Below are 22,570 nucleotides of genomic sequence, written 5' to 3' on the forward strand. Positions count from 1 at the left end.
AAGGCTGTAATTTCTACTTATTTAAATGTTTGTCTGCTTATTTAAATGTTTCCATGCCAAACTGTTAATGACATTTCATAACCTGCGAGCTTCAGTGTTCATTTTACAGCAGATTCCCGTTCACCTTTTGGCTGTACTAAATTTCAATTTCCTTTTTGTATCACTGTAATTTTTGAAAATAAGGGTTTAGAGCCTATCTGTTGGGAAATGGGCTGAAATGAGACATGCCTGTTATTTTAGTAGTAAATGACTACCAGAGCTGATGCTGTTGTTCTCCTAAAAGCCCATCAGACATAATGTGTAAAGTAAAAAAAAAAATCTGGTAATGTCCCTTCTAATCTCAAGCATAAGGAGAGGAAGATTGTTCATAGTTACCTGAAACTGCAGCTTAATGATTTATGTAGTGAGTGAGCACTCATACTCTATGCACCATTTTCAAACTATATAGATTATATAGGTCTAACTATGAATAGATAGATAAAGCTTCTAATTATCCCCAGGACAATGTGCTCTCATTTGCCTGCCGACTGGTCAGTTATAATATCGACTGTGCAATTAAATGATGCACATTTCTGCTATTACTAATTCACTGAATATTGCCTCCACACTTCAAAGACGACCTCTGTCACTACTTCATGTTTCCCTGTTGAAAATTAGAAATGTATTTGAAGACAACAGAAATCCCATACCGCCACCAGAACTCCTGAAACTAACTTGTCATCTCTCCTTACAACCAGCCCATTGCAGCTAAATTTGTCAAAAGAAGAAGTTGCACAGCCCACTTCTGTCAAAAAGGCCTTAATTTCTGTCCAGATATCTGAGAAAATAAGAGACTATGTTTAAGCCTTTCGCAGCTGCTCTTGGGGATGAAGTGATATTGCGGATTCAAGTAAAACCTCAGAGGACAGAGCCAAAGAAGCAGTGAGAAACAAGTGCAGGTTGGCTAATTAGCTAGTCTAATAATGTTCATATCATCATCATCATCTGGTGATTGGCAGTCAGTGTCCCATATTGCTCATCAGCCATAACTTTATGACCAGTGAAAGGTGATGTGAATAACACTGATTATCTGGTTATCAAGGCACCTGTCAGTGGGTGGGATAAATTAGGCAGCAAGTGAACATTTTGTCCTCAAAGTTGATGTGTTAGAAACAGGAAAAATGGGCAGTGTGAGGATTTTAGCAACTTTGACAAGGGCCAAATTGTGATGGCTATATGACTGGGTCAGAGCATCTCCAAAACTGCAGCTCTTGTGGCGTGTTCCTGGTCTGCAGAGGTCAGTACCTATCAAAAGGGGTCCAAGGATGGTAAACTGGTGAACCGGAGACAGGGTGCCCAGGTGGTCATAATTTTAGGGCTGACCGGTGTATGTTTTGAGCATTTACATTTGTCATAAGTAAGTTTAACTAAATAATGTGTTTTTTTTTTTTTTTTGCCTTTTTAGAGGAGTGTAAAGCTCCTGTCTGCAGCCTTGCACAGTTCTAAAGCCAGGAGCATAAACGTTTTGTGGAAGCTTAATTCTGATGTTACACCTGACCTCCCATTTTCTTTGCTCCTGCAGCTGACACTCTTCAAGAACTTCAAGAAAAGAAAAGTTTTTGATTACAGCCTTTCGGGCAGAATGATGGCCCTTCCTCTTAGCCTAACTTTTGTTCGCAAGTCAACATCCTTTCATTTTCCTCCACTCTCTGAAACCATCCAGCCAAACAATTTTCTCAGAGGTGGGGGAGTTGGGACGAGTGAGTCTGTTGACCATGACTGATAACCGTGGATGATCTGAGCTGAAAATTACAGTGCAGAACCACCACCCCGCATCCAGCATGATGGCATGACAAAACCTTCCCTTCTTCAGAGACTGGTGAAAAAAGTACCAAAATGAGTACATTTCAGTAATGATAGAAGTCTTTTTGTGTTATGTAATGAGCTAAATTATAGATAATTCTACCCAGGAAAATTGTAGGGTGTCAGTTGTTCCTGTCATCTCTACTTAACCATCCTGTGATTAATTGTCCTGGCCCTGAGATCAGCTCTGATCCCTACAGGTGTGGATGGAGGTGTTATATTCTTCATGAGAACTTCATTGTTTAGCTCAGGTTTATTTAGAACATAGGTGGTAATCAAAACATTAATTGCAGAGCGATATTTCATAATTACTCCCTTGGACTTGTGATTTGCCTCAAAATGGGCAACAAATTGTGTTTCTTTGTTATGCTAATGAGTGCTTAACTTTCTGTAAAAATTAAAAGTAGTGAAAGAGATTTCAGCTATACTAGTAGGAATAATTTACATTAAATTAGTTAACCAGTTTTCAGTGCGCCCTTCACCTGCTTCTCTGTGGCTTTTGCATACATTTGGTACTTAAATGGCATAATGCATAAATGAATTATTCAAAGTCCTTCAAGTGATCCACCTTCAAGCAGCATACAAACTGCTCTAATTCATAATTTATAGAAGGGATAATAGTTCTGAACCCGAAAATTTCCTCTATCCTTGGAGAATCAGTAATTACATTAACCTTTTTTCTATGTCATTGTTTCTGAATGACTCTCAGTCAAGCGTGTGGGTTGTTCCTGCTTTATAAATTACAGAGGACGACAAAGTCAGTGGACAATGTTAACAGATTGAACCATTTAAGGCAAATAATGAATAAAATCATATCAAATAAATGCTCTTTTTTGTCATTTGATACAGCGAAATTACTCATCTGAAAGACTGCTGGGATAACAATATGACTGAATGAGCCATTGTTTGAGTGCTTTTGGAAAACGTGGTTGATTTTTAACTGAAAGCTGTCACAATGAAGTCGATATTTGTTGGAAATGTGGCCAGGGAACTAGACCGTAGTAAAAATGTATGTAGGTAAATATGTCTGAATTGTTAAGGTGATGTTACTCAATAAGTCCTGAGATCCACAGGATGCAAGTCATTTGTTCCAGGCTGGAAGCTGTGGATCTGTAACATGTTGTACCAGTAGCCTACAGCTGTGAGACTCCACTTGCACTGACATCACGTGACAGCCTGACTAAAAATAACCCTCTCTCCAACACATGATGAGGATGATACCCGCACTAAGAATAGGCCCACTGGAGGGAAGCGATATGATAGTAAATCATCAGTGAAGCAATGGCTGCGGTGCAACAGGGAAAGGGTTTAATAATTTGGCCTTGAAACAATGTGATATCAGCGAAGCCAGTGACAGAATAATTTGCTGTGTACCGCTTGTGCTTGGTATCTGTCAGGTATACATGCCGCTAATTGACTTGAGGAAGGATCGGTAGAAAATGAATCTAGCTGTAACCTTGGAGGGCAAACAAAGGGGTAAACAAAGGCGGCTCACACAGCGACTTTTGGTGTTTAACTGCTGCTTCATATAGTGACATTGCAGTGAGTACAGTAAAACACTACAGTAGAATAAGATTCATATGCACTTCTGTAAAGCAAAAAAGAATATTGGAGAAGGGCAGGACCTTGACCTGCAGGTGAAGAGCTGTTTATCTCTTTGCAGCCTTGGGTGCCAGCAAGCAACAGTGCTGTGAATTCATTGCTATCTTCCAGTAGAGGGAGTGTAGGAGTGCACTGACCTGGAAGAAGTAAGGCAGGCTGCAAAATCGGTCATCTGGATGTTGGAGTGAGGCTCTTTAAGGTTGAGTAAATCAAGAGAGGTTTTGGTTTGATCAACCTGTCTATATGTTGTGTCTCTCCCTTGTTTGTCCACCATCAGCTTTCACAATAATGAACACAGTGTTCGCAACGCTTTACTGACAGTAAACAGAGAGGAACGTCATTATTAAGAGAGGTAGTTTAGGCATTAAAATATATTTAGATTTTATTGGGGAGGCAGGAGGTAGAGCGGCTCGTCCACTCATCAGCAGGTTGGCGTTTCGATCCCCGGCTCCTGCCTCTGCATATGGAAGTGTCCTTGGACAAGATACCGAACTCCAAATTGGTCTTGATGCTATGCCATTGGTGTGTGAGTGTGTATGCATGGAATTAGCTTCTGATGTGCAGCTGGTACCTTGTATGGCAGCCTTTGCCATCAGTGTATGAATGGGTGTGATTGGGTGAATGTGACATGCAGTGTAAAGTGCTTTGAGGGGTCGGAAGAAGTAGTGTTGTTGCTTGTTTTTGGATTTTGGGCTTTTTTTTATTTGACAGGACAGGTGAGGACAGACAAGAAAGGGGGGATGACACGCAGCAAATGGCCTAAGGTTGGAATCGAACCCAGGCTACTGTGTTAAGGACACTAGATGGGGCACCTACATGGAACATGCTCTACCAGGTGAATTTGTGCGCCCCACAATGTCTGACAGTATCACAATTAGGGTAGCAACTAAGTGTTATTTTCAATATCCATTGATCTGCTGATTGTGTATTATTTTGTTCTAGAAAATACCAGAAAACTAAAAATTGCTTTTCACAGTTTTCTAAAGCCCAAGATGACATCCTCAAACTACTACAGCTTCTCTACTATCACACATCAGAGGCTAGAGTGGCTAGTTGGAGTGGAGTTAGGATGTCAGATGCAGTGTACATCTAGATGTATTATGTATCATTGCATACACATTTCCACTTCAGATGTTTGTCATCTTTATCCAAAAAAGTTCTGACAACCTTAGCTACACCACATGCATTTGACTGACCAGCTGAGGTTAAGAAACTAGATATCCTCTGCAGGTGCACAGAAAATGTCTAGGAGGATAAAATGTAAAAACCTTGTGGCAAAGATACACTGACTGTTTTCTCTTTTTCCACTGACAGTAACACTGTATGATATAAGAGACCGCATCTTTCTAGGACTTAAGGACTACCTTTTTTCTTTCAACGACATGTCATATGATGTCCACAGTATGCGCATTGATTTATTTCACATACGGGCATGATTCACTGCCCTTGGGTGAGCAGAGAAAAGATTGAATCACAGTGCAGCCTATCGGTGTATCCAACAGCTAGGTAATATATTAGCTTTAAGGTACTATATGTGGAGTTGGCTTCCTTGTCACTGGAAGGCAAACAGGCAGCCATCTTGACTCCTATAAGACGAGGATGTGCTCTCAGGCAAACATGCTAGCCCCATTTATCAAGCACCTAAAAAATCACTGGGCTGACAGACGGGTCGATGTATGATCATACGATCACAGGTGTTATCATGTGTTGGTGTGGAGGTGTCAGTGCATGGCTGGTCTAAACATCTCCGGGGCAAGTCTGGCGATTAGCCTGGTTGGAGGTCTGGATGCACTGATAAGAGGAAGTGGCTCACCTTATACTTGGATGACCCCTGAGAAGACCAGGGTTGCTGCGATGAAGGACATTTCCTTATAGCTGTTTATGTTTAGCTTATTTCTTTCCAACATATATTTTAGTAAGTGGATTTGATGAATTTCAAATTTGCACACTTGTACATCACCTCATTACGTGTATCTTGATATTTCTTGTTAACCTAAGCATGCGCAACTGCATGTTATCATAACATATAGCCACCTCTAAGGATACCTGCGCCTCTGTGTGTACGTGACAGACCAGATATGATCGCAGCTTCCCATTTAGTCAGTGATGCGCTTAGTGTATTTAGAGAATTACCTCACCATGTCTCAGCTTTAAACTAATCTCCTGAACTCAATTTTGCCATAACAATAGAAACCATTAGCAGGCTCAGTGGTGGTGAAAACATTACAGGATTTTTTTCCCCCTCAGGATTCTTGGATTAGTTAAGTGCCAAAACTGCTGTCTTAGTCAGTTTATGAACATTGTATAACTTCAAGTTTTTTGCTGCACTAAATTTAGTAATTTTTCGCCATATTCGGATTTTAGAATAATAGATTTTCATCTTGTGCCAATTAAGACGTCATACCGAATTCTATAAAATAGAGCGACAATCCTGCATTTCCTCTGAATGCTTGCTCACTTTTTGGCTGTCAGAAATTCCCAGTATGGCTGAAAACAGTACAGTGCAGACAGAGATCGGGTGGTGAGGTAAGACTTGTGAAGAGGGGGATTAGCAAGTCAATGAAGCCATGGAGCACTGCGGCCTCATTGACCTGTTGCGTAGCAGAGGCCACTTTGATTGTGGAAGCAGAGAAAAGGTGATAAATTCCACCGGGGCTACTGCCAGGCCACATCTGGCTGCCTTCAAAAGCAGAGCCTAATTTACTGGGAAATAAGTATCTGATGACCCCTGACAGTAATCATTCACAAGAGAGGAAGTGAATAGTGATGAAGAAAATAAGGAGCACCTCTGTCGATTTCCTGTTCACCTCAAACAATTGTGGTCACTTAAAGAAAATCAAAGACCTGGCTGTGAATCTTCAGCTTACAGCAAGCTGCCAAAAACACATTTATTTCCGCAAATGCAAAAGTTTGAATATTATAACTTCACAAAGTAGCAGGTTCCACATCATGGAGGATTGTGGAGGAACGTTATTGATCTCCCTCGCCGTAGCGATTGAGAATCACAGAAGGTGTGATTGAAAATGTTACATAAGAAATTCTTGTCATTTAATATTGAGTCTGAGCCCAGTGGTCCTCTAATTGTCATCTTTTCCATAAACATGTGGTTGGAGGGTTTAAGTGATGGCAGGGTAGGTAAAATCAATATAAGAAGATTAATCCATCCAACAGCATACAAAACGTTACTTAGAGCTGTTTACGCGCTTTACAGATCTGGGAAATTGGCAGACATGTCTGAGAGAGTTTAAGCTCTTAATTTGAATTTCAACAGGCCTATTACCCAGACTGCCTTATCGAAAAGCCCATCGATTATCTCAAATTTTAGCCATGTCACTCTTCGCAAAAGCTAAAATCTAATTAAATATTGACTGTAACATGACAGAGAAGTATTCTTATTACATATCTTCTGTCATTCTCATTAATTTTTAGATGAGGAGCATATAGCATTGTGAGTCATCCATGATGTGACTTATGCAGCAGCATTGACGAGTGGATGACCGTTATTCATGGCATTCTCTCCACAGTATGACTACTGTCTTTCAGACAGGCGGTGTCCATTTGCTGACCGTGATGGTAGTTTTCTCTTCTCTGTCTCTCTTTTCTAGCAATGATATCTTGTATTTGTATTTTTCAGGGGCGCTTGTTCATTTCTATGCAGATTCATTTGGTACCCTCGTGTCCTGTCACCCTCTACTTGTCACCCATCTCATCTGCTCTTCCCTGCTCCTGAGCATCATCATCTGCGGCGGGTCTAGCCTTGTCATCTGGCCGCTAACAATCAGGCAAGCTGACAGCCGCCCACCATTTACCCACCAGGCTTTTCTCTACATACAGATGCATAGTTTGGAGGAAAGGTGCAACTTTAAGCTTGTTCTACATGCACACGCTCCTCCATTCTCACCTCCGGTGGTGAGTGTGAGTGGGTGAGGGGAGAATGGGGGATGCAGAGATGACACAGTGGCGCATGAGTGTCACATCGTCCATCAGTCTGTCACAGGCTGTCGCCCAGCTTCTCCCAGAGATGCTGTCGATCTGTAAACAAGAGAGAGAAACACCAGGCTTCCCGGGGCGCCATGTGTGCAGACAGTCGGGGCAGGGCAAGCCATTCTCACTATGAATCACACACTGGCAGAGGGCTGATTTGACCAAAGCGGGGTTTTGATCCACACAGCCAGATGTGGATGACTAATGCCACTGAAGAATACTGCCTATAAGCAACTGTCCGTGTTGGAAACATAAAAACAATCAATGGCCTTGTGACATTTTCTAATGAGGGAATAACTTCGACTGAGAGAAACTGACAACGGGAGTTTTCCGCTGTAACAAGCTTGAAAAGAGCAGTCTGATTGGTTTGTTGGACTAAATAATTAAGGAGGTTATTCTCTGATGTTTTTTAGTTTGAATGGTGTGTACAGTAAGTTTAATAAAGTGTGTGTGTTTTTTTTTTTTTAAGTAATTATTGATGTCGAAGTGATGACACTAGTGAGATGGATTTTATTGATTGGCTCCTGTGCTGTAACTGCTGTCAGATCTCAGGTGTCTGTGAAGTAATTGGCTGCGGATGGCCACATTCATAACCATCCCGGCACCCTTTAATCACTCACTGAGCCAAGCAGTAATCTGTTATGTGCTGTATGTTGGAGGATGGGGGGAAGGGACTCAGTCCTTTATTGCCCCTCTAATTATTTTCCCCATCACATGATTAATATTGTCACTTTGATTTTGTTCTGAGCCCGTTAGATGAGAGACTCTGTGACAGAGGACACTGCTCGTACAGCGAGGGGTCGACGATGTTTGCCGTCCTGTCGTTTCCGGGCCTCAGAGACACCTCTGTCCTCCAGGACGGGAGGACTCTGAGCCAGGCTTGTGGAGCCAAGCCTGCTGCCTGCCTAGTGGGGGCTGCTGGCTGGGACAAGGCCAGGGCCACGACTGGGGCCAAGCTATTTCTGAACAGGACCAGGGAGGATGCAGCTGGTGTTCCTGCTGTTGACGGTGTCAGTGTGCCAGTGGAGCCCCTCCAGAACCAATGAGCTCTTTTATATCAAGACAAACCGCCATTAAGGCCAGTAATCACTGTACAAGCCATGGCCAAAACCTTGGCTGGGGACATGCAAGGACAAGAAGTTTTACTTTGGCAGGATCTTTTATTTAGGGTAGACTGAGCCAATATCATGCTTTACATAAAAGTAAACATTTCTCCTTCAATACTGCTCGCTTCTGAGGTTAAAGATATGACTGAGTCATTCTGCCTTAAAAAGCTGCTAAGCAACCCGATAATTATATTACCATTGGTATTATTAATGCAAAGTTCTAATTGTCCATAATTGTTTAAATGCTGTGTCAGAAGTTTTTCCACCCTGACATGAATAAATTATATAAAGTATACAACATTTTTCCAATTTGTTGAAATTGTATGGCCCCGAAATACATAAAATTGATCATGGCACAAAAGATTTAAAGTCATGTTAGGACACTATGAATTAATGGAGCTTCAAAGTCCGTTCTTGACCTTGGAAAAAGCCAAAAACAATGTCACCACAAGGTCCATTTAGTAGCTGTTATGCAGCTTTTTAGTAATGTTGCATGATCTTCTGCAAATAGAGTATGCCAAATTGTCCTGGAATTGTGCTCAAATTTGCATTTATTAGCACTTTAAGGACACTCTCCTAATTATCATCTGCTGATGTATCTCATGTGATATGAATGATAGCTCCAGAACCCCTCGTGATAAAACAGTTTTTTCAAGTACCAGTTAAGTCCTTGTTTGATCAGGTCCAAAATGAATGTTACTATAAACGGACCATTGATTATTGGATTCTTGAATTCAAAAAACAAAGCCATGCAGGAGAAGAGGATGACCTTTACATGCTGGATAAAGAGAAATCACTACAGGGTGCTATAGTATTTGACTGCCTAGTGGAAACAGTCAGACTGTCTTTTTTTGTTTTTTGGAGGAGGCTTGACTAGACCTGCGCGATATGAGGAAAATCTGCGATGTGTGATAACATTGTTCAGTATTGCAATGAACAGCGTATAAACTCAAAAGAATAGACTACCACTCACTTTCAAAGGTCTCTAATCCCCAGAATACCTAATGACAGCTTAATTCAAGTAGATCCTGAGGTGTTTATTAATCATCTGACTCTAGTGATTACAATATATTATATGCTTAAGTACCCTCACATCTCCTCCCGAGCAACACCTCATCTGACATGTCATGTGGGTTGTTTTTTTTATGTTTTTTATGGGAAAACACAAGACAGAGAGCTCTATTCATTCTGCAGCCTGTCGGTTTCTGTCTGACCTTTGAGTGCAGCTGGGCACTGCTTTCATTCAGTTGTCTTGTGCAGCCAATAGAAAAGCCCGGTTTTCTACCTGAGGCAGCTAAAAATGGCATTATCAGCCACTTTCCATATTCATGAATCCTGTGTCACATGATCATTTTGCTGGCACATCTCAGCCGCTTCATTTCCTCCTTTGAATTTGAAGCTTTTATTTAAGATTGAGGGTTTAATGAATAATTAAATTTAACGGAGTGATAGTTTGATTACAAGAATACTATAATTGAAATAATAATGACATAACCCATAAAGCATTTAAAGCCCCATTATGTAACTTTTCTACCTTTTTGAAAATAACAGCTTGAAAAATATTTTACCACGTTGTAACAGGGTGAATGGTGCCTCTGTCATTCCCACTCTTTGCCCTGCGCGCCTGTTCAGGGTCATGACAAGTGACAAATGCTTTACGGCACTAGTCACACACCACTATCACTGACTTTGGAGAAACTGGATCATATTTCATGGAGAAAATGTTTTGTGGTTTTCCCTCCGATGTCCTCCGGCTGCTCTGCTTCAACTATCTGTGATTCACAGTTTCCTGACGGATAATAAAATAACTGCTGCGAAATGTGGGTGCTGATAGCTAGTTAACTTAGCTGTACTGCCCGGTTCTGGTTGCTCGGTGCACTGGGAGGAGCACGTTATTCAGCAATGTAACTGGGCTCAGCAGCTTGTGTGGACCGAGCTAACGGAAGAGACCTAAGGGAATGTTGGCAGAGGACGCTAGGAAGAGAGAAGGGTTAGAGAGGAGCCGCTGGACAAGAGTAAATCTCGGACTGGCTTTTAGCCGTTGGCAAGAGCTTTGTGAAATAAAAGGCTGTAAGACAGGCTTTCTTGCAGTTGGACTCATAAGTAATCCTAGCTGGCTTGCTCTGTCTTGTGTTGTTGTGTTTTCTTCATGTTTGGTTGTGTTGGCAAAGTTGTTTTTGTTTTTGATTACAAGTAATGCAATCATAACAAATGCACATGTGCAGCTGTCAATATTTATGATGGTATTTTACTCTGAAACTGTCCCAAATGATTGAGGCACAATTATAGATTGTTGTCACTCCAAACCTTCATTAAACTGTCCTACATAACCTCTCTGTTGGCTTTTTAGGTCAATGTGACAACATATTCATTCACTCTGATCAATGATTGTCCTCCTCTGAGCCTTCCTCTGGGGAAATCATCTTCCCTTCATGGACAAGTTCTCGTAGGATGTTGTGTGTGTTCATGCACATGTGTTTGTATTTGCTCATGTGCAAGGGCAGGTCATGGTTTACTATGACCACACACACACACTGAGACACAGACATGCTCCCAGGGATCCCAACATCCTAGGGGAGGGGATTTTTTTTTTAAATTGTCCTTGAAGGTGATGCCCGGAGGGGCTGAGAAACACAGACAGGGCATGTTTATATGTGTAGAAAGGGTCATCTTAGGTGACACGGCATTGTCCAACATCCTTGGCGTCTCCCCACTACTCAGCCAATCACAGCCAAGGACTCAGTGATGCAGTGCCACTCTTACTGGAGGGATTCCTAGGAACTGCTGCGTGACGATGCTGGCTTAAACAGCCCAGAGTCTCTCCTGTCTCTCTCACACCTCTCACACCTCCTCCTCCTCCTCCTCCTCCCCCCCTGTTCTCTGCCCCCGGGTTTCTCTCTCCCAGCCTTTCACGAGGTGTATCCGCCGTGTGTGTTTGAACAGAAGATGATCTAGCGCCATCCACACTGCTCCCACAAGACTGGCTATATAGACGGCAGACAGAGTCATCATCCAGCCCTCTTTCTCTCCTCCTCCCTCTCTCCTCCAAACCAGGCTCCACCTCTCACTTTCCCTGCCTCTCTCTCCTTCTCTCTCTCTCTCTCCCAGCCTCATACTCACACACACTACACACACTACATACACACTCTCTCTCTCTCTTTCTCTCTCCCTCGCTCTCTCTCTCTCCCTCTCCAAGACTCCCTTCTCCTACTCCAGATGAGCGTGCTTCCTTGTCAGGGCGAGCAGATTTGGAGCTGAAGGTGTGCTGTTGTTGCCAGGTAAGAGTGCACGTTTGCTCTTTGGGCTGTCCCAGAAGTTACAAAGAAATGGGGTGTCTATTGTTGGCTTGTGTGTGTGTTTTTGTGGCGGCGTGGATGTGTGTTGATGTATCGGTGTCTAGGTGACATAATCAGGAAGGGTGGGTGCTGTGAGGGTGCCACAGGGGAAGTACACTTTGCTACAACTCCCAGCCCTTCTCAGTGACACCAATTTTGGTGCCCGCCTTTCACCGCCATGTGCACTGAAAAGCTTTTTGTGCTGGCTTGCTTGCTGGGAAACTGCTGTAGGTACAGGGTGGAGCGCAGCTGGCGATAGCAGATCGGCTTCAACATATAGAGCATGTCTCTGGTTGCGAGGGGAGACCACGGTGTGGATGTGTGGGCGGATGGAGAGACGAGGAGAGAAGGGGAGGGGAATGGAGATGGAAGACGAGCAGCTGCTTTCATCCCATGGAAGCTAATCCCTCCATTTGTTCACCTCTCTCCATCAGATAAAATGGGCTGGCTGTGGCTTTTTTTCCTCCACTCTTCTCCATCCTTCAGTTTCGATGGGTTTATCTTGGGCAGGGACGAAAGAGGCAAGCTATTGATTAGGAAATGAGCTGTAATGCCATTTGAAAAGGGAACAAGACATCCCTCTCTGTCTGTCTGTGACTTTTCTCCTGCATGCTTTTGTTCCTGACTGTACCTTGTGCTGATAATCTATTACACAAACTCACCAGTGATAATGAATTCCTGCTCATAGTCACAATCTTTAAAGCTTAGGAATCTATACAGTGTGTGGACAGAACCAGCTGAAAAGCCACTTGACTTCCATATGTTACCCAATATCTCTGCTGATTGTTGTGATTGGTGGGAACCCTCCTTTCTGTAAAGGAGGCTTATCACTTCCCACAGGTTAACTGACAGAGCGCCAAATGGCTACTGCACAGTGCACATGGAATGGATGGCTCCTGGCTCTCTGCAAACATGTCAAGCATATCCGTGGTGATTGTAGCACAGCTTTGCTTAGAAATAAGGCATTGTTACAAGACGGGTGTCCTATCGCCCCTCTCCTGCTCCTGGATTACCTAATATCTGAGGAGGCAGGATCAGCCTGCGCAACGGGAGAGAAAGAAAAGGGGCAGGAGGGGAGGGGGCTCGGGGGTTGCTCAGGTGTTACTGTTCAGCACGGCACTTGGAATACATTAGCCAGGAAGCTCCCGTGTGTCAAACTGTTACCAGGTGACAGAGAGAGTGAGAGCGAGGCAGCACTCCATGCTTCCCCCACCCAAATCTAAATGACCCCTCAGCTCATTTCCCAAGGCAGAGCTTATGTTTACATACTCTCTGGGAGCTTCTGCAGATGCTCCATTTCATAAGCACTAACTGAATCAGTCAGGCTGTGGCTGTTCCTGCTCTGATGGATGCAGCGTGGACTGTTGGCTGGCAATAGCTTTTTGAAACACCTAGAGGGGATTTTTCATGTTTGTGGGTTTCAAGACACTCTGACTGAGGTGCAGTCATCACCTGGGACTTTCTGAAATTGTGTGTTTGAGTCACGATGAAGCTCCACTGATAAGCTTAACAGGCTTCATGAGCTCAACAAATAATCTTCTGATCTTATTTACACCAAACCTGAGAGGGCAGGGTTTGACTCCCAAACTAATCAAGTGGCCACTCAGCTGTCGCCGGAGGTGTCGTCATGTTTTATCGGGCTTGTTAAAGAGCTATTAATGAGAAGTACAAGCCCAAAGTCCTGAGCCCGATGTCCGAGCAGCACTAACCTTTTGTCTGGGCCGAGTTATCTTGAGTGAACTTTTCAAAAAGCCAAAGGCCGTCAGGATAAAAGGGCATGTGCCAGGTTTACTTTGGATTTGGCTGAAGCCTCTCACTTATGATCAGTTCATTAGAAGATTTGGGGGGGGGAGTGGAGGCAGGAAAAAATTTAACAGCGGCAGGACAGTAAGGAGAATGAGGCAGGTTTTTCTTTCTGCTCTGGATAGCAATACAAAATGGAGGATATAAATAGCATGTTATGATTTGACCTTGTGTGGCCATGTGGTAGTGGGCGCCTGTGAGAAGGGATGTGCACAGATCAGTGACACTGTCACCACAGAGCCCCGACTCATGCTGGTGGAGATGGATGCCTCGGGACTAGTTTTCCTGCTCCTCTTGTTAGTACTTTTCCCGATGTCCAAGTACCTCCGTATATCCATCATCTCATCTCATCTGGTAGTGGAGATAAATACAATTAATGACCGTGTGGTGATGGATTATAGGATTATTGTTTTTTTTTTTAAGAAGCTCAGTCCTGTATAACATAATGAGGTCCTTTTGGAGTGGATTATTGATTGACTATTAATTACAGTCCAGTCACTATCACTGTACTACCTACAGTAGGTCAAATACATTGATTGAAACTGTAAAAATATAATACTGGCCCTAATTTACAGTATCAATCTGACTGACCTTGAAATAAGAATGAGCAAATAAACACTACACTCAATCATGGATCAATGTTATTCAGTTTTAAACTACATATGTTTACCTGAAGGAAGAGAAGCATCTTTCTGTATAAAACAAGAAATGATATGAATGATGCACGAAGTTAATACATCATTCCAAAAATGTACTTCTTCTATCAATAGGTGTGAAATCTATAGCTAAATAAACTTGCACAGTGTTTCGATTCCTCCTAATAAACATGACGGCACACAGTTTTCTATTAACTGTGTTTGTTTTCTTCGTGGAAATGAAATATTGAACAGCACCCGTTAGCGAGCCAGCATGAGTGAGATCATTTTCTACAATGTTGTTTTGCAAATTAACCTTGCCTTCAGTGCACGTACGTACATTTGACATATGCTTATTTTTTCGTATGCCTTCTAAATCTCAGCTCAAGCTTGTATGTAAATCTGTCTGTATCCTGTTGAAGGACGTGGCTTGAAATTAATTTTGAGTATATTAGTTTGTTCACAGATTTCTTTCCAGTGTCCATATGAGATTGTTGTGACTATTTCACACTCAATTAAAAAACTTAATTTAAAAAACTAAATTAAAGAAAAAAACATAATTTAGCTGAATTAATTGTCTTATTTTCTTTTCTTTTGAAGTATATTATTTTTATGAACACTGAATCATATTTCAATCATAGGGATCATGTAGGGCCAAAATCTTTTTAACTGCTTCATGAGGAAGCCACTTGCTGTTCAGCTCTCCGACACTTCAATAGTTGGGTTTCTTTTTTGAACTTTCAAACTCAAATACGCAAGAATTTGATAAAGCACTTTGGTCAGAGTCAACCTGGTAGAAACCAGAAATCAGAAAATCTAAATGTTTTATCCAATAAGTTTCAGGAAAAAGAAGAAAAAGGATTCTGTGTCATTATTAGCAGTTTGACATTAACATCAGCACCTTGAAATGGTCACTTTGCTTCTGAAAAACATTTAGCAAAGACCATCTTAAATTCCATCATGTGTACAGTAATAATGCACTAATTGGAGAGGGTCCTTCTTATAGCTTTTATTGCTTGGCTAACTCCTATCAGCATTATGTTCAAGGCCTGACACTGTTAATTAGCTTGGTTTAAGTCCCGATTTGAAGCTCGGTGTTTGACAGGGTGTGTAGGACTGCTTGATCTCTGTAGACCCACCGAGATAAGACTCAGATTACATGATCAATCCACACACTCGCTCTTACAAATACACACATACACATTGTATTGACAGAGCTAAGCAGAGGAACATACATATTCTTATAAAATAATGGCATTACATTAGGTGCTTTTATTGTTTTATACTCTTAAGCATGCAAAACTTTAATAATGTGTGACAAACTGTAGAGTTATAATTTGATACATATTCACATAAATAGGCATCTGCTCTGTTGCTGATGGATAAGAAATGGTTGTTAGTAGGGTTGGGCGGTATGTGTTATTTCATACTTAAATACCTTCCTTATATTTCACTGGGGTATATGGTATATGGCGGTATTTGTGAAAAAAAAAAAAAAAAGTTGTAGCATGTATGACATTGTCTAGCCTCCAATGCTGTGTGGTTTATATGCAATTAGCCTACTTAGACAGGTCTTGATGGGTTTAAATACTTATGGCCCATTGAATAATGACTAGATAGGAAATAAGCTCCCTTCTTCTAGCTGGAGGACCTCATGAACACTTGTTGTGAATGGAGATGATGTGCATACAACTTCCTCCCTTTTGGCTGGGTCGCCTTTATCATCGGGACTAAGCCCAAAACAGCAGCAGAGGCACTTTTTCTTTCTTTTACTAGCCATGTAATGTGATTCCCCCCCCCCCCACACACACACACACACTTGCAGTCACCATCGAGTAGCTCCTTATTGTGTGCGTAGTGAGTGTGTGGTTGAGGGAGAGCGGCAGAGAGTGACTGTGAATGCAGCGGAGCAGAGTAGAATGTGAGCAGTGAAGCTGACAGTTTCGCAGTAAATGTACAGTGTATATGTTACAGTTTGTTGGTGTCACCTGCCTACATTGAGGGCATACATTACATCGCCTCATTAAACCCTCTCTGTATCAGTTTAATAGGAAGAGGTCTGTATTTGTGATGCTATTGGGCAGTGATCCTCACTATTTTTTTCACAAGAGCCACATTGGCAGAGCAAAATCAAGGGGAGAGACACTTTTTTACGACAACATACCAAGTCACCTTTGCAAATGTGCATTTCTACATAGAAATTGGACATCCCACAAAAAAAGAAACAACACAGCCAATACATTTTCAATTAAGACCATATTTACCTTAATACTGGGATGAGCGGAAGCTGGCATGCATGTCTTTGAGTTTCCTCATGTTGTATTTGTAGTTTGTTGTTGCAATCACAGTGAGGCATTCAAGATGAGCATGGGTCAGTCGGTTTCCTCTTGATAGTGTTCATGGTTGAAAATTTTGACTCACAGGTGTATGTGCTCATGAAGAAAGACATCACTTTGTGTGCAAGTGGTCTCAAAGTGGGAAAGTCTGCTTCAGAAACCAAACTCCAGAAGTGGCCAACTCCTGCTCTGAGTTCAACTTGGAGAATGTCATTTGTTTGCAGCTCCATTATTTCACTCTCCAAAGCGGCACGATTACCAGGGCAGAGCTGTGTGATGGTTGGAGTGAGAGAGGATACATCCACATCACACTGGCTAGCGGAGCTAAAGTAACCTGGCTGCAAGCGTGCACTGCAGTCAAGTGTAAACAATGCCATAAGCGGGCTGCGTTGCCAGGTTTGACAGTGCCCCCTTTAGGAAACACCATTAATTAAGTTGAAAGGAGAAGTATAATGCAGATGTTTGTGTTTTTGTAGTGCAGTGTTCACTGTATATTTATGTAGCACATTTGAAAAGTTACCAAATTGTTATAAGCTACCATGCGAGCCTCCAATTAAAGCTTGACGAGCCGCATGTAAGTATCTCTGCTATTGAGAGTCATAGCGTTGGGATTTCTATATACTGTGGTATACCGTAATGCCTCGCTACCACCCAAACCTTTGTAATTATGGCCACTGACAGCAACCATGGCAAGAAAGAGAAAAAAGTGCCTGTTGCTGAAACTTAAAAGAGAAATTCCAAGAACTGTCACCAAAATTAAAAAAAAAGCAAACCATCAAATGACAACTTAAGTTCTTTCAGCTTGTTTGACAATGTAACATCACATTGTGTAAAGCTGTTGAATTTGACACAGCATGAGTGGGACCTCTCCTCACAATAGAAGAGGGCTTATAAGCGTATTTTCATTTGTGCAGAAGAACCAAAGCATTGTTTGGTCTGCGACAAAAGCCTATTATTCCAGCTGTATGCGACTGCATTTAAATTCATATTTATCAGCTGCAGCATGGTCAAAACTATTGCAGCTAAGTCGCAGTGAGTCGGAAAGGATCAGCGCCACAGCCTGAACAATGTCTAATGAAGGCAGGAAAAAAACAAGTCCGTGTTGGATATGTCCTCCTCGGTTTGCAGATACAACAACAGCCTGCTTAATTAAATACAGTAAGTGAATGGCTTCAGAGTAGTCGGAGTGAATTAATGTTACAATGACTACATTCAGATTTGTCTTCCCAAGGAAAATCTTTACAAAAAAATATGACAGGGTGTTATTCATTTAGAGAATCCATCTCTTTACATACATCCACAACTGCCCATCATAAATGTACAACAGCCTGTACAAAGTGTATATAAGGAGGCTCTATTACATGGCTTTGTCATGACTGTCAGTCAGAGAGATTTTCATTTGCAGAGGTTATTTTAGGTCTACACGTATAGCGAGGGTGGCAGAGGGGAGGTGTTTCATTGTGATAGGTAAAGACGAAAAAATGATTTTATGGCAAAACTTACTTCCAGTCTGAGAGCTGTAATTTTAAAATCCCCTTTAGCGGGAAATTGCTTTTGCCCTCCTACAATTTTTTAATATCCTGATTCATACTTAGTGCTAGTAAAACGCATCATCTACCCGTAGCATTTCTCCTGCCGCTGCCCGAAGGTGCTTTGTGGGGAAGTTATTAGAGATTAATACCATCTGGGTATGTGGGACTGCTGAGGGACACAAGCCTTGCCCCGTGTGCTCCGTGTCTGTTCTCCTGAGCCCCCACCCTCGCCCCTACATAGTGGGCGAAACATCCCCTTTGCCTAATGAAAGAGTAAATTAATTATTACTGAAGGGCACGCAGCATAAAAAAGGCCCTCGAGGACATTTTCAATGTTTCATGAATGTAATGAGGTGTAAAGACAAAAAAAAAATCCTTTTCTTCATGTGCTTACCTGAAACCCTCATGCACATCCACCCCAGCCCTTTGGGGGCATCCCATGATGCACCTGCTCGATATGCTGAAATATCAAGGCAGTAACTTTGTGGAAAAGAATAGAGGATGACGTGCCACCTTACCTCCAGGGTAATGTCAGTAATAACCTAACCAACTGCTGCTGTTTGTGTAATTGTCTTTTTGGCTCACATTGTTCCGGGTTTTCGTCTGAAATTATTAGATTAGAGGGGCTCCACTACGGTCCCCCGTTGATTTAGCCACTCAGTATTGACAGTGCAAGTGTCAGCATAGAGATGAGCCTAGAATCCAAATTACTAGGGTCTATTCTTCATTTCCCTTTCATGAGTTTGTAAAACGGCTGCAATTTTTTGGGGGGGAAATTAAGTAATCTGGACAGAGTATCACAAAGTTGAAAGCATCAATTTGAGCAACATTTATAACTCAAGCGTCATGCTAAGTTTAATCTAAGGCTAATTGTTTGGGGGTTTTTTTACAGCTTTTTACAATTCTCCTGAGCTACTTTTGGTGTCCCCAGAAATGTGTCAGCACAATGAGGGGAAACAGTGAAAACTATGTCCAAGTAAGTTACCTATTGGCTCTGCCGCAACTCACTTGCTGCTCCTGGGCACCCTTGGAGGAAGCATGAGTCATAAAGCAACACGACATGAGCAGTGTGTGCAAGATACAGTGGCACAATGGGATAAAAAAAAAAGCAATTAAAATCAGTGTCACCCTGCACCGCCCTGTCCATGACACAAATGACCTTGGTGGATTTAGAATATATCTCAATAATAGTAATAATAATTCAACATGTGCTGGAAAGCATACAACTTACTGCCTCTTTCATTTCCCATTTTCCTGTCAACTGAGGGACTGAAGAGAGCAGTCACATTGCTGTATTGTTTCGCTCCCAATCAAGGTCATTGCATGCTCATTAAATTCACTGTGGATGGATTAAACAGAATAAATGCAGAGGCACATAATCAGCATTACAGCCTTAATATTTTTCAAGTGACCCTACTCTGACGATGATTTAATTGTTCTCTCTAATACAGCAAGGCAAGATATGTCATTAGCTGTTGAACCAGTGAGTCCTTGTTTCCCTGTTAGACAGGAACCCCCCTCCTACAGTGTGGCTCAGCCCTGCTGTGGAAAAGAGATTGCGAGGGAACGCCGAGTGATAAGGGAAAGGCATTCCTCCCTCTCACCCCACCTTTTCTCATCTCTGGCCCCGACAATTCTCCATTACTGTTAGTCGAGCGGCATGTGTGCCCTCCGCTGCCGACCGCTGAGATTTGCCTCTGATGCAAACATCCTTGTTTGTCGCCATGGCAACCAAGTCTCCTGCCTGCTGTAGGTTGTCATGCCAGCCGCCTCCCCCATGCTCTTCTTCACCCATTAGGACTGTACTGTAGATGACATGTGCGAGCGCTGTACACCGTTCTACATGATCCGTCTGGTTATCTTCATAAGCTGCTCTCATTACGTCGCACCGCTGTCGCTGCTCCTTCTTGAGGTGGTCCCCTTTTTAGCAGCTGCTCACAAAACGTTGCATAGTATTACACCCTCAACTACAGGAATGTTTTCACTTGAGAGGACTGCCAACCGGCACAGCCAGAGTCAATTGCTGGAATAATAGCACAACCAGCAAAAAGCCCACAGCTCAAAAGACGGAGAGATGTAACAGCAAGTGGCCTCAATTTCCACTACTCTTGTTTACTCTGTCATCTACCAACCACTTCATCCTTTAAAAATGGAGCAGTCTGACATGTCTGGGGCTCCCGTGAAAGATGATGCAAATGTGGAGGCATAGGTCCTTGCTGTGCAGAGTTCATTCTCAGAGCCAAGCTTCTTGGGGGGGGGCAGACAGAGGCCTTTCTTCCAAAACATGTCCACCCAGTCAGACGAAAAAACACTCATTACCACAGCACCACGGGGCCAACCCAGCCCACTTGGGGATAATAACTAGGCATCTGCTTAAATTTGATATAATGCTGGCGTACTGGGTAGTCTGGGGTCTGCGATAGTGGCAGACATTATTGTGCTCTCTTAAGCTGTTTGACTCTTGCACTTAACTGCTTAAGCTGAAGCATTTGAAGCTAACCCACTCCGTTATTCACACCAGAGGGTTTAATGGGATCCTTACAATGAAGCCTCAGGATAAACTTTACCATATTTTGAGAAGATGATTACCCTTATTTACTACTCTGTAGAGAACAGAGAGCTAAGACTATCGTGATAATGAGTGACTTTTTCCCCCCGTTTGATAGGATGGGCTTGAGGCTCGAGGAGCCATTTTGCTGCTGGTGAAATTTCAGAGATTACATTTGCTGTTCCTTATCACCTAAATTAACTCATTACCTTGACATCCTGCTTTTTCTCCCTGGGAACACATTGGCCTTGAATTTATAATGAAACATGGCTGTCCCCTCACGTCCCATATGAACAGCGAGAGATTCAGCGCAAGCTTTTAACTCCCCACCCTGTTCTTGCCATTGATTTTGACTCCACGGCCAGATGAGTAACCTTGAGGAGGGGGGCTCAAAAGTGAGAAAAAAAGGAAGGCAGGAGTTGGGGCAAAAATAGAATGCCTCCCATGTCCGTCTGTGCCCTCTCTGAAATGAAATTCTATCAAATTGGCAGCATGATTTTTGGTTTCTTAGCATGGTGGCAAAATCTTCAAAGCCATCCTGAATAGGCCTGTCTATTAAATTGAAGAATTTTCTTGATTGTCAGAGTGTGTTTTTGTTGTCTGTGTGTCAGAAAAGTGGAAGTGTCAAGGCAATACAATGCTGCTGCCCAAAAAATATGTGAGAAAATTCATTCTGTTGGACATATTCAATCAATAGGTGCTTCAATAGGGACCCTTGAGGTCAAGCTGTCAAACAACATTGTCATCCTTAGTTTGCTGTCTCAAAATGGCTTGAGCGATACAAAGTACAAAACACTCCCCATAAAGTCGACCATGGTTGCTCTCTAAATTGGGTTCAATCAGACGAACTAGGCAAAACATTTCAGTCCTGTCAATCACATCCTTTCCTTGAAGCTTACACTAATTGCATATGCAAATTGCCTAAGATTATGAATTTGCACCCGCTGTAGGGTTTGGTGATTGCGAGTTGCGATAATGATGGATTTCCTCACATTCATTTCTTAAACATTGTTAATGAAGAGGCAGCCACTTACAAATGGGGATTATGCATGCATTGTGCTTTGCAAAATAAACTCTGTAAGGCTGCCGCTATTAACGGCAAGTATTCCAATTAAAAGTCGTACCCGGGCTAACCATTAGTCAACCCTTATACTGTCAAATCACAAAATAAAGAATGTACACATAAGATCTGTCAGGTAACTGGGTCATTCATTTTAGAAAAACCTTTTGATGTTGCATTGTATAAGGTTAGAGACAGAGACTAAGGGTGAATGAGAAAATATGATTTGGTTTGTGATTTGGGTGAACTGAGCCTTTTAAAGTCTCTGTGGATCTCTGCAGTAACTACCACTGTGGCTTCGGATTGTTTCACTTCAGTGTCCAGTGTACTTTTTCTGGAGACAAAGAGTGACAGCTACTGTGGATTCTGGTGGAAACCTTTTTGTTATTTATACTTGATGCCAGTGGGGGTGTGAGATGATTGAAGAGGTAACTATAACCCATGGAACCCAAAACCAGGGGTACTACAACAACAACAGTGGTTACAGGGGAGCAGCGACAAAGCGAGCTGAAGGAAAATGAGGATTTCGAAGCCATGTGATTTGCATGAAGGTGCAGGCGTCCTCTAACAAGCTCAACAAGGTGACACTGAGATGGCAACAAAAAGCTTCTCTAGGAGGCAACACAACAGGCAGCAGGAAGGGCAACTTCCATGTCAGAGCATCATACTAGCACACACAAATATCCTCGCCACGCTCAGCCCTGCAGCACCTCTGACCTGCTCACAGATTATGAGAGGCTTCAATCAATAACTCCGGATCCCATCCTCCCACTCTGGCTGGCCAACC

General features: G+C 42.5%; 1 protein-coding gene across 8 annotated transcripts in view; it reads left to right on the forward strand.

Annotated features, from left to right (window-relative positions):
• The first annotated feature begins 11,611 nt into the window (after positions 1-11,611).
• Positions 11,612-22,570, forward strand: part of syt1a (synaptotagmin Ia) — a 160,004-nt gene continuing 149,045 nt past the window's right edge. For 5 of the 8 annotated variants that reach the window (XM_051393215.1, XM_051393217.1, XM_051393213.1 and 2 more), the window contains exon 1: positions 11,613-11,812. The gene's annotated coding sequence lies outside the window, so the exon portion shown is untranslated. Of the gene's footprint in view, positions 11,813-22,570 lie in introns of all 8 variants that reach the window. The other 3 variants (XM_051393211.1, XM_051393214.1, XM_051393220.1) reach the window with 2 other exon arrangements.

Source organism: Dicentrarchus labrax, unplaced genomic scaffold (genome assembly GCF_905237075.1).
Source record: "Dicentrarchus labrax unplaced genomic scaffold, dlabrax2021, whole genome shotgun sequence".
NCBI lineage: Eukaryota > Metazoa > Chordata > Actinopteri > Moronidae > Dicentrarchus > Dicentrarchus labrax.